This window comes from Carcharodon carcharias, chromosome 8 (assembly GCF_017639515.1).
Source record: "Carcharodon carcharias isolate sCarCar2 chromosome 8, sCarCar2.pri, whole genome shotgun sequence".
Taxonomy (NCBI): Eukaryota; Metazoa; Chordata; class Chondrichthyes; order Lamniformes; family Lamnidae; genus Carcharodon; species Carcharodon carcharias.
In genome coordinates this window covers 158,082,917-158,094,922 of record NC_054474.1, presented here as the reverse complement: position 1 = coordinate 158,094,922, position 12,006 = coordinate 158,082,917, and the positions used below count along the sequence as shown (strand labels likewise).

Here is a 12,006-nt window from a genome sequence, read left to right as displayed (position 1 = left end):
GCAGGGGACTGCCATTTCTGCAGAAGGTGCTAGCAGAAGTAGGACATGGGTGCTGCAGGGAGCAGGTCCCAGCACAAAGCAGAAAGGTCCCAAAACCAAGGAGTGGGACAGAAAGAGGTCCCAGGAAGACAGTCAAGTCAAGGGACAAGAACAGGAATCTGAAACAGGTCCAGTTAGAGACAGAGCTGCAGGGAGCAGACTTAAAGCAAAGTGGGCTTGAGAGAATCCAAAACATCCAAAGGGGCAGCTGAAGGTTGGTGACTCACTTCTACTGGCTTTTGGAGCATTGATGTTCTGCTTGGCATGGCTGAATATCTGAGAGAGTGCATATGGAAGTGAAGCTTGAATGCACAAAGAGATCCAGGGGAATGAACATTGAAAAGAGAGGTTGAAACCGTGGAGGTGGATGCTTGTTGGAGATGTCTGAGTGAAAGCATGATTTGGGAGAGAACTCCAAGGCAAGTTCCTTGAACATGGAGATTGGAAGCACTCATGAAAGAGACAGGGTTTGAGTGAGACTGGTTTGCTCACAGTGTGTTGAGCACCTGGAAAGTTGATGAGAAATCCATAGAAGCTTGGTTTTGGAGTGTGGAATGTCTAACTGCAGTTTGCCAGTTACTTTACATGGACTGCATACTTACTGTAAACATTAGAGAATAAGTTAGATTTTGTAATTTGTGTTATCTTTATGAAGTTGTATATATCTGTAAAGCTATAGTTGGGATGAAGGTGTTGTGTAATAGTTAATCTTTTCTCAGTTAATAAATGGTTTTGTTCTTTTGTTAAAAGTACACTAGTGGATTCCAGTGAATATGTTCAGTAACTGCTCCTCCATGGTTTCACAGAACCGTTATGGTGCAGAAGGAGGCCATTCGGCCCATCATATCTGCACTGACTCTCCGGATGAGCATTATGACTTAGTACTAATCTCTTGCCTTTTCCCCGTAGCCTAGCACATTGTTTCAATTCAAATAATCATCTAATTCCCACTTGAATGCCTCAATTGAACCCGCCTCCACCAAACAAAACAAAAAAAATAAAAGTTAGGGGCTATCAAGCCAGGTTCCACCAGGGATCTGACTTGCCCAGCATTAACATCAACTGGGATTGTAACACCAGCGATGCCCACATTCCATGAAGAAATAAGGAGACTCTAGGAAGATGAATTGGGTGACTATTAACAGAATACAAACTCAAGAATTCCTTGTGTTGTGATCCTTAATTTCTGGCTGTGTGCTGTTTCTTTCACTGTTAATTGAAGTACTGGACCAGCCGATAACATTCACTCAACGGACAATGTGAGTGGGTATGTCTGAAATGCAACTTATGACGCAAATTGTCATAACAGCTGCAACAAAGATTTAACAGTAAAATTGGAGGCAGGCGAATGCTTCCAGAATTTTAAGCTTGGCTGTGGTTGCTGTTACTTGTTAATACTTTAAAGGTTTATTGTTAGGCATCAGTCTTGGCGAACACTCCTCCCATCCATTCCCCTTAATCATTAGGTTCCTGGAGCGCTGGCCTTGTATTGAGATTACTTCTGTAATCCGCCAACTTCTGCATCTGTTGAGCATTTTTAGTAAGAAGTGCAATGGAGGCAGATGGAAATTGCCAATCAATTCAGCAAAACAATGGAAAACATTACAAGTGACCTGAGCTCGGGTAAACATCCGATAGTACTGCAAACCGAAAATAGCATTAAGAGTCTTTGAAGACACTATAGTGAAGGAGTGTTACACGCAGGACATATAGCACAGAAACTGGCAATTCAGCTCAACTGTTTGATCCTAGTGTTTATGTTCCATATGACCCTCCTCCCACCCCTTGTCATCTCACCCTCTCTGCATGACATTTCTCCCTCGTGTGATTATTTAGCTTCATTTTTGTGCTTATTAAGGTGTGGGATTTTGTGTCTGTGAAATGAATCATTGTCCTGTTCTGATGACCCGGCATCAGTTTGAGAATTGCCCATTTAATAACAAATTAGGTGATAGTTTTGTCATGGGGAAGTTTTGTCCATTAGGAACCAGTCAAGACTTTGTTGGTTTTCCTTGTTTCTCCTTTCTGATACTCTGCCACACACAAGCATACCCCTTACCTGTCTGGATTATAATGTTTGAACATACATTGTCATGAGCATTGCATGTCTAAATTTAGTTAAGGAGAATGCCCTAACATGTAACCTCAGCATGAGTCTTGGAGAGTTTTGCATTAATATGTTGGAATCCTGACTTGTGTTTCCAACCTCCTCTCTTAATCAATTGCAGAATCTCAAAAGTTCATCTGCAGCAGCCTTTCCTTTCTCTTAAACAAGCTTGCTTTGCCTAAGCACCTCTTTAATTACCTCATCTCTTGTAACTTATTTTGGTAATGTAACTAATCCTTTGCACTTACATTTCCAACTTTCTTCCCACATTGCTTCAACAACATTCAGTTGATTCGTCACCAGGACTGGATGAGATGCACCCAAGGATTCTGAGGGAAGTGAGGGTGGAAATTGCAGAGGTATTGGTTCTAATCTTCCAATCCTCCTCAGATATAGGAGTAGTGCCAGAGGACTGGAAAATTGCAAAATGTTACATCCTTGTTTGAAAAAGGGTGTAAGAATAAACCCAGCAACTACAGCCCAGTCAATTTAACCTCCGTGGAAAATGTTAATACGGAACAAAATTCCGTTGCTTGGACCAATGTATTCTAAATAAGGAAAACCAGCATGGATTTGTTAAGGACCAATAGTGTTTAACTAATTTGGTGGAGTCTTTGATGAGTTACCAGAGGGGCTTGATCAGGGTAATACAGCTGATGTGCCATACATGGACTTCCATAAGGAGGTGATATAGTGCCACATAACAGGCTTGTCAGTTCTGTGCTGTAACCATTCTATGATTCAGTCTTTAAGGGCATTGTCTCATTTTCCCCTTGAGCCAAGAGACTAATGGTTTTCAAGAGAACAGGAAGACGCCTGGTCATGAGTGGTATTAATAAATAACGGAGTATGGATCCAGATGATCATACACTGTTCTGACATCTGGAATATCATCTGAGGAATGCCAGATGTTGACTTTGAATAATGTGAGATTAACTAGTCAACTGCCATAGTGTACACAGGGAATCAAGACAAAGTGTAGTCTTCAAGTCAGGAAGGGTTAGAGGGTGGAAAATAATTAGACGTGCGCTGAGGTGCCACTGCAGATTTAAGTGACATGAATGAGACAGGAACAGAGGCAATCAAGTGGAGCAGGAGGGGGAATGTAGAATGAGGAGCGTAACATAGAGACAGATGGAATGGGGAAAATTAAGGTACAGCATAGCTTGAGGAGGGTGGAAAGAAAGAGAACGTAAATTTTCCAGGGAATGCAAGAGTGAGGTTGGAGGCTAAAAGCACTGCCTGCACTGCTGGACCTAGTGACATAAGTAATTTAAGGTAGGGAAGGGGCCAGTGATCAGGAAGTAGAAGAGATGGGAGAGTGTGGACATGGTTGGATGTTGGGAAATGGGAGATAGGGGAGGGGAGGAAAGAGACTTTGTCAGAATGAGAGAAAATGGGGAGGTGGAAAACAGAAAATACAAAAAGGGATGAAGCAGGTGTGGTGGGGTTGGGGGAGGTGGGGGTTGCAGGTGAGGTGGAAGGGGGAGAAAATGGAAAGAAGATACTAGGGAAGCTGGAAGAAGGCAGGTGAGAAGGTGGAAGTGAGAAGTGAATGGGCAGAGAGTCTGGAGAATGTGAAGTGAAAAGGGGAAAAGAAGAAATGGGACAGTGAGAACGTGAGAGGATACGGAGGGGGGTAAAATGACAGCGGGTAGGACGAAGGGGAAGAGTCCATTTCAGAGGCAGCTTTACTCTGTTGTCTTTGGGTATGTTAAACCAGAAACTTAACTGGATCAGCCACGTAAATACTGTGGCTACTAGAGCAGATCAGATCCTGGGAGTTCTACTGTGAGTAACACACCACTTGATTCTCCAAAGCCTGTCCATTATCTACAGGGCACAGGTCAGGAGTGTGATGGAATACTCCCCACTTGCCTTCATGAGTGCAACTCCAACAACACTCCAGGAGCTCAACACCATCCAAACAAAGAAGCCCACTTGATTGGCACCCCATCCACCACGTTCAACATTCATTCCCTCCCTAACTGATGCAGTGTGTGCCATCAACAAGATGCATTGCAGCAACTCACCAAGGTTACTTCAGCAGCACCTTCCAAACGCACGACCTCTACCACCTAGAAGGACAAGGGCAGTAGATGAATGGGAACACCACCGCCTGCAAGTGGAACTATTATCACCTTTCCTTAACAGTCACTGGGTCAAAATCCTGGAACTCCCTCTCCAACAGCACTGTGGGTGTACCTACAATGCATGGACTCCAGCGGTTCAAGAAGGCAGCTCACCTTCTCTAGGGCAAATAGGGATGAGCACTAAATGCTGGCCTAGCCAGCGTGATGAACCCAAAAAGGAAAAGAAAGCAACTTATCTTGAATTGGAGATTGGGCCTCGGAATTTGGGAACTACAGTTCCCAGTGGGCCTCGACGGGCTCTGCACATGTGCCGGCCGTAGAATGGCTGCACACGCGCAGCTTGTTCTTTTTCCAATCTCCAGGCTCTGCACATGTGCCAGCCAGGGAACGCTCAGTTGTCACATTATTTTCAGTTCCAGGCTAGTAAACAGCCATGCGCACATGCGCTGTTCATTTTTTAAACTATGTTTAGTAGGAAACTATTCCTGCATGTAAGGGCAGAAGGTAAAGAAGAGGAAGAAAGTGAAACAGCCATGTAAAGAAGGTCAGGTGACCTCTTGCATCTCCGCAGAGACTGCCATTTCTGCAGAAGGTGCTAGCAGAAGTAGGACATGGGTGCTGCAGGGAGCAGGTCCCAGCAAAAAGCAGAAAGGTCCCAAAACCAGGGAGTGGGACAGAAAGAGGTCCCAGGAAGACAGTCAAGTCAAGGGACAAGAACAGGAATCTGAAACAGGTCCAGTTAGAGACAGAGCTGCAGGGAGCAGACTTAAAGCAAAGTGGGCTTGAGAGAATCCAAAACATCCAAAGGGGCAGCTGAAGGTTGGTGACTCACTTCTACTGGCTTTTGGAGCATTGATGTTCTGCTTGGCATGGCTGAATATCTGAGAGAGTGCATATGGAAGTGAAGCTTGAATGCACAAAGAGATCCAGGGGAATGAACATTGAAAAGAGAGGTTGAAACCATGGAGGTGGATGCTTGTTGGAGATGTCTGAGTGAAAGCATGATTTGGGAGAGAACTCCAAGGCAAGTTCCTTGAACATGGAGATTGGAAGCACTCATGAAAGAGACAGGGTTTGAGTGAGACTGGTTTGCTCACAGTGTGTTGAGCACCTGGAAAGTTGATGAGAAATCCATAGAAGCTTGGTTTTGGAGTGTGGAATGTCCAACTGCAGTTTGCCAGTTACTTTACATGGTCTGCGTACTTACTGTAAACATTAGGGTATAAGATAGATTTTGTAATCTGTGTTATCTTTATGAAGTTGTATATATCTGTAAAGCTATAGTCGGGATGAAGGAGTAATGTAATGATTAATCTTTTCTCAGTTAATAAATGGTTTTGTTCTTTTGTTAAAAGTACACTAGTGGATTCCTGTGAATATGTTCAGTAACTGCCCCTCCATGGTTTCACAGAACCGTTATGGTGCAGAAGGAGGCCATTTGGCCCATCATGTCTGCACCGACTCTCTGGATGAGCATTATGACTTAGTACCAATCTCCTGCCTTTTCCCCGTACCCTAGCACAATGTTTCAATTCAAATAATCATCTAATTCCCACTTGAATGCCTCAATTGAACCCGCCTCCACCAAACAAAACAAAAAAAAATAAAAGTTAGGGGCTATCAAGCCAGGTTCCACCAGGGATCTGACTTGCCCAGCATTAACATCAACTGGGATTGTAACACCAGCGATGCCCACATTCCATGAAGAAATAAAGAGACTCTAAGAAGGTGAAGTGGGTGACTAATAACAGAATACAAACTCAAAAAGTCATTGTGTTGTGATCCTTAATTTCTGACCGTGTGCTGTTTCTCTCACTGTTAACTGAAGTACTGGACCAGCCGATAACATTCACTCAACGGACAATGTGAGAGGGTATGTCTGAAATGCAACTTATGATGCAAATTGTCATAACAGCTGCAACAAAGATTTAACAGTAAAATTGGAGGCAGGCGAATGCTTCCAGAATTTTAAGCTTGGCTGTGGTTGCTGTTACTTGTTAATACTTTAAAGGTTTATTGTTAGGCATCAGTCTTGGCGAACACTCCTCCCATCCATTCCCCTTAATCATTAGGTTCCTGGAGCGCTGGCCTTGTGTTGAGATTACTTCTGTAATCCGCCAACTTCTGCATATGTTGAGCATTTTTAGTAAGAAGTGCAGTGGAGGCAGATGGAAATTGCCAATCAATTCAGCAAAACAATGGAAAACATTACAAGTGACCTGAGCCCGGGCAAACATCCGATAGTACTGCAAACCGAAAATAGCATTAAGAGTCTTTGAAGACACTATAGTGAAGGAGTGTTACACGCAGGACATATAGCACAGAAACTGGCAATTCAGCTCAACTGTTTGATCCTAGTGTTTATGTTCCACATGAGCCTCCTCCCACCCCTTGTCATCTCACCCTCTCTGCATGACATTTCTCCCTCGTGTGCTTATTTAGCTTCAGTTTAAATGCGTCTATGCTATTTGCCTCAAATAATTGACACATACTTTCACATTCTAACCACCCCCTGTTTAAGGGAGTTTCTCCTGAATTGCATTTTCAATTCATGAATGACTATCTTATATTTATTGCCTCGAGTTTTGGTATCCCCCGCTTTAATGTACTTTCAATAGGAACATAGGACTTGGGAGCAGGACTAGGCCAATGAGTCCTTCGCATCTGCTCTTCCATTCAATAAGATCATGGCTGATCTGATTGTGGTCTCAACTCCACATTGCTGTCTGCCCCCATAACCCTTGACTCCCTTGTCCATCAAAAATCTGTCTAACTTGCCTTGAATAAATTCAAAGCCCCAGACCCCACTGCTTTCTGGTAAAGAGAATGCAACATACTAACGACCCATTGAGAGAAAATTTTCTCCTCATCCCTGTCTTAAATGGTAGACCTCGTAAAAGTAAACTGTGACCCCTGGTTCTAGTCTCTCCCACAAGTGGAAACATCCTCCTAGTATCTACCCTATCAAATCCTCTCTGGATCTTATGTGTTCCAATAAGATCACCTCTCATTCTTCTAAACTCCATTGGGTATAGGCCCATCCTATTCAACCTTTCTTCATAAGATAAGCCCCTCATCCCAGGAATAAACCTAGTGAACCTTCTCTGAACTGCTTCTAATGCAATTATATATCTTTTTTCAAATAAGACAACCAAAACTGTATGCATCATTCTAGACGTGGTCTCACCAAGGCCCTGTCCAGCTGCAGTAAAGCTTCCCTACTCTTATAGTCCATCCCCCTTTCAATAAATGCCAACATTCCATTTGCCTTCCTAATCATTTGCTGTACCCGCATACTAACTTTTTGTGGTTCATATACCAGGACACCCAGATCCTTCTGTCCCACCAAGTTTTGCAATCTCTCTCCATTTAAATAATATGCTGCTTTTCTATTCTTCCTGCCAAAGTGGGCAAGTTCACATTTTCCCACATCTGCCAAACGTTTGCCCACTTGCTCAACCTGCCTATATCCCTTTGCAGACTCTCTACCTCCTCTTGATAACTTAGTCTCCTGCCTATCTTGGTGTCATTGGCAAATTGTACTTTGTACAATTTCTTTACCAGGGAAGACTTGTAAAGAATGCTTCACATTGGAAGTCATGGTGCATTCCGACAGGGTGTAATGGGACTCATATGGGACTGATTTTCCAAATTTTTCACATTTCTCTGCTACTTTCTGTGCCATACTAGTCAAGGCAATCCTCCATTACTTTATCAAAGTGTCCATTCTTCAAATGGGAGTCTGGGATGGCAGAACCTGATATAAAACACGGAGACCCTCTCTCCAGTTTTGACTCCACCAAAGTCTTTGGTGGCAGAGGGGGTGCACCTGATTGGAATAATGCCAGTGGGCACTAGGGGAGACTGGAAACTGTAGCTTTGGTTGTTGGGTCAAGGCGAGGGTGGGGTTGAGGGGCAGCAGGGCCTTGCCTGACTGAAGCTGTCTGTGTGCCTGTTTGAAAAAGATGCTCATTTCTCATTGTAAATCAACAGTGATTCAGACACAGAGCCATAAGTAAGACAGAGTTTGCAAAGACTAATACATTTGTGGTAAAAAGTAATTAACAAACTAGTAAAACTAAAAGAGGATAAAGCCCCAGGTCCAGATGGAATGCAGCCACATATGCTCAAGCATACTAGGGAAATCAGAGGTACTAGTGCACACATAAAAAAGTTCCATAGAAGCAGTGATAATGCCAGGAGGCTGGTGGACAGCTAGTGTAGTTCCTGTATACTATATATAGTTCCTATATATCCTATAAAAGGGTTTCGGAACAAAGCTTGGGGACTATAGGCCAGATGGCTTAATGTCAGTGACAGGAAAGATACTGGAATCTATACGAAAATAATTGATAAAAGTGCATCTGAAGACAGAAGATATAATAAATAGTCAGGGATTCCAAAAGGCTTATAGCTGCTTCACTAACCTAATAGAATTCTTTGAGGAGGTAGAGGAAAGAGTAGACAAGGGTAAAATGATAGATGTATCCTACTTGGATTTTAAAAAGGCCTTCGATAAGGTGGGCTAATGACAAAGCTTCCGGCACATGGAATCAGGGGGAAAATTGCTAAATGGATAACGGATTGGCTAAAAGATAGCGTAAGGGTAAAGAGTAGTTTGTCAGGTTAAAAGTAGGTAGAAAGCTGTATTCCAAAAGGATCAGTGCTAGGACCACTATTATTCATAGTTGATATTAATGATTTGGATTTAGGATTTAAGAGCAAACTACTGAATGTCAAAACTTGAAGCTGATACCGAACTGGGGGGTACCACTAAAGAAGGAAGTGACATAATACAAGAAGACATTCGAAAATTTACAGGCTGGGCTGTTAAGCGGTAAATGAACATTAACGTGGAAAAATGTGAGGTGATACACTTTGGTAGGAAAAATAGAAACATCACTTCCATCTTAGAAAATACGAAACTGAATGAGGTAGAAGAGCAAAGGAAGCCTAGGGATAAAAATGAACAAATTAGTAAAAGCTGTTAAGCAAAACAATCCAAAATATTAACAACCTACTGGGATTTATTCCTGGGGACTGAATTCAGAAGTAACGAACTTACAGGAAGTGAAAGCAGAAAGTAGGGAAAAAGCTCAGCGGGTCTGGCAGCATCAACAGAGTTGATAATTCAGCTCGATGACTTCTTCAGAACGTCTTCAGACTTGACTCTGAAGAAGAATCATTCGACCCAAAACGTCAATTCTGTTTCCCACCACAGATGCTGCCAGACCTGCTGAGCTTTTCCAGCACTTTGTTTTTATTTCAGATTTCCAGCATCCACGGTATTTTGCTGATATTTTGGAACTTACGTCAGAGATGTGTACAGGACCCTGTTTAGAGCACTGTGTGCAGTTCTGGTCTCCATGCTAGAAGGGACATAAAAGCTCTCGAGAGAATGCAATAAAAGATTTACAGTGTTGCTGAAAGAAGTAACATGTTGAAGCTTTTCGTCTTGCACTCATCAGGACACTGCGCAAGAATACCAATATAAGGGGAAAACAACAATTTATACTCTATGAGAAGAGAGTGCTGATTGGTTGGCAAGTGGACTCTGATTTACAAGGATGAGTCCAAAATTGTGAGATTACAGCTCTTGGGTAAAGCTGAACCAAGTCCAAGGTTTCTATCTAGGGTCCTGAGGGACACTCTTATTCCTGCAGGTCCATAAGGAATCAAAAACATTTTTAAATAACTTGCGTCTCTGGACCTCTCCTGGCCCCAGTTACTCCTGTGCCAGGTTCCTTGTGCAGGCTGGCCTAGGGTTAAAATTGCAAGGAGGGCCTCAATTGCATCATCAGAGTTTGACCTGCATGTTTAAAGAAGGGCCCTCACTACCTTCTGTCTGGTGTCCTTGCTCAAGTGCTCAAAGGAGCAGGTTAAATTGTATCCCCCAGGAAGGCAGTGAAGGGACAAGTCACTGGGTTAAAATCCATCTTCTAGCCTTTTGTCATCTCTTTGAGCTGCAATAATAAACTGTCAACAGGGCTGGCAGGTGAAAAATCTGTCTCATTCCTTGGTTGTAGCACTGAAATCAGTTTTGTGAAAGTGAATTAACTGTTTTTCAAACTTGTCCTTGGGCAACAGAATTTATCAGCTTGCTTATGTGGAAATCGGAAAAAATCAGATTGGCAGAGTAAATCTCTCTCCTGAAATGTATTTTTTGTGGGAGATTGCTTTTATTTGTTCTCGAGCATCATTCACATCCGCCAGCATTTATTGCCCTTGAGAAGGTGGTGGTGAGCTGCCTTCTTGAATTGCTGCTGTCCATGTGGTGTAGGTGTACACACAGGGCTTTCTTCTGTAGTGGTGTGATATAACTGAGTGGCTTGCTACACGTTTCGGGGGGCAGTTCGGAGTCAGCCACAATGGTGTGGGTCTGGAGTCACATGTCGGCCGGGCCAGGCTAGGACAACAAAGTTCCTGTCCTGAAAGACATTAATCAACCAGGTTGGATTTTACAACAATCAGGTACTTTTACCATTAATGAGACTAGCCTTTTATTCCAGATTTATTCATTGAATTTAAATTCCCCCAGCTGCTGGTGGGATTTAAACTCATGCCTCTGGAGCATTATAGTCCAGTTCTCTGCATTAATAGTCCAGTAACATTACCACTATGCTACCGTCCCCCTTCTCACACCAACTACATCTTGCACTGTTATAGACCCTCAAATACCCATCTTTGGAGATGGGGGGGTGGGAATGGTTAGGAAGCTGAGGAAAAACCTTCAAAAGTAGAAAACTCTGAAAATAATTCCCTCCAACAAAAGGAACTGTAGGATTGGATTAATCTGGAATTCATGCTCAGAGCCTGTTCAACTTTGGCCTCACTTAAAGCTTTGTGATCTGCCCAATTCCAAGGCCATGTCTGCATTACTGGAATGTTATCCACAGAATGGGACGCCCTCATTGCCTCTAATTATTCCCAGGGGGACAAATCCATCTCCATCTAATCCATGCTAACTGTGCCCTGGAAGTATTTGATGCCAATAATACTCTGTGGTGTACACATGCACACGCACACACGCACATGCACATGCAAGCACACACTCATGCACACACACATGCACACTGCTCTGAGCAGGTTTGATCAAAAAGTCTGTGAAAAACCATAAACTTACTTGGTGAAAGCGGATGTAACCACTTTAAACTTTACTTCATATTACAGAACAACTATGCTGTGGTGTTGAGCATTTGTATAGATCACCAGGCTTTGGAATCCCGGGCACCTGAACATTCAGCCTTGCCTTGACTAACAGTGTAACATACTCACCTGAGGAAGTTCTTGGGTTAGGGGCTCTAAATCAACTAGAAGTAGAACTTAACCAATCGCAAGCTGAGCCTTAAACACTTTGTGAGCACTCATAGCATTTTAACAGCACATAAAGAACAAAATCAAGGTCATTGATGCACCATGCATGCTATAATCATTGGATAAAAGTGCATCACCTGGAATAAATTCGATCTGTTTTTCCTTAATGTGCTGTCGAAATTTAGACCAAAGTGACTCTAGGAAATTGGCCCTACTGATCAGAGCAACTAGTCACTCCATTTACTGTAAATATGCCCCATTCGTTTTATAGTCCACAATGGCAGAGCACACTAGAAGCTGTGTACAATCCTTTAATTTAATCCTACCCCTGTGTCTGAGAGAGTTAGTACTGCAATGATTAAAACTGTACCTCACTGATAACCAGTGCTAAAAGATTTAACAGTTTACATATTCTCAATTTCTCATAAATCTGCTATAAGCAGTTCAGCACAG

The 12,006-nt window shown here is 42.9% G+C and overlaps 1 protein-coding gene across 1 annotated transcript in view; it reads left to right on the top strand.

Moving 5' to 3' along the window:
* LOC121281526 (hemicentin-1-like) overlaps nucleotides 1-12,006 on the top strand; it is a 566,775-nt gene that overhangs the window by 290,109 nt on the left and 264,660 nt on the right. The gene's annotated exons all lie outside the window — the stretch shown is intronic.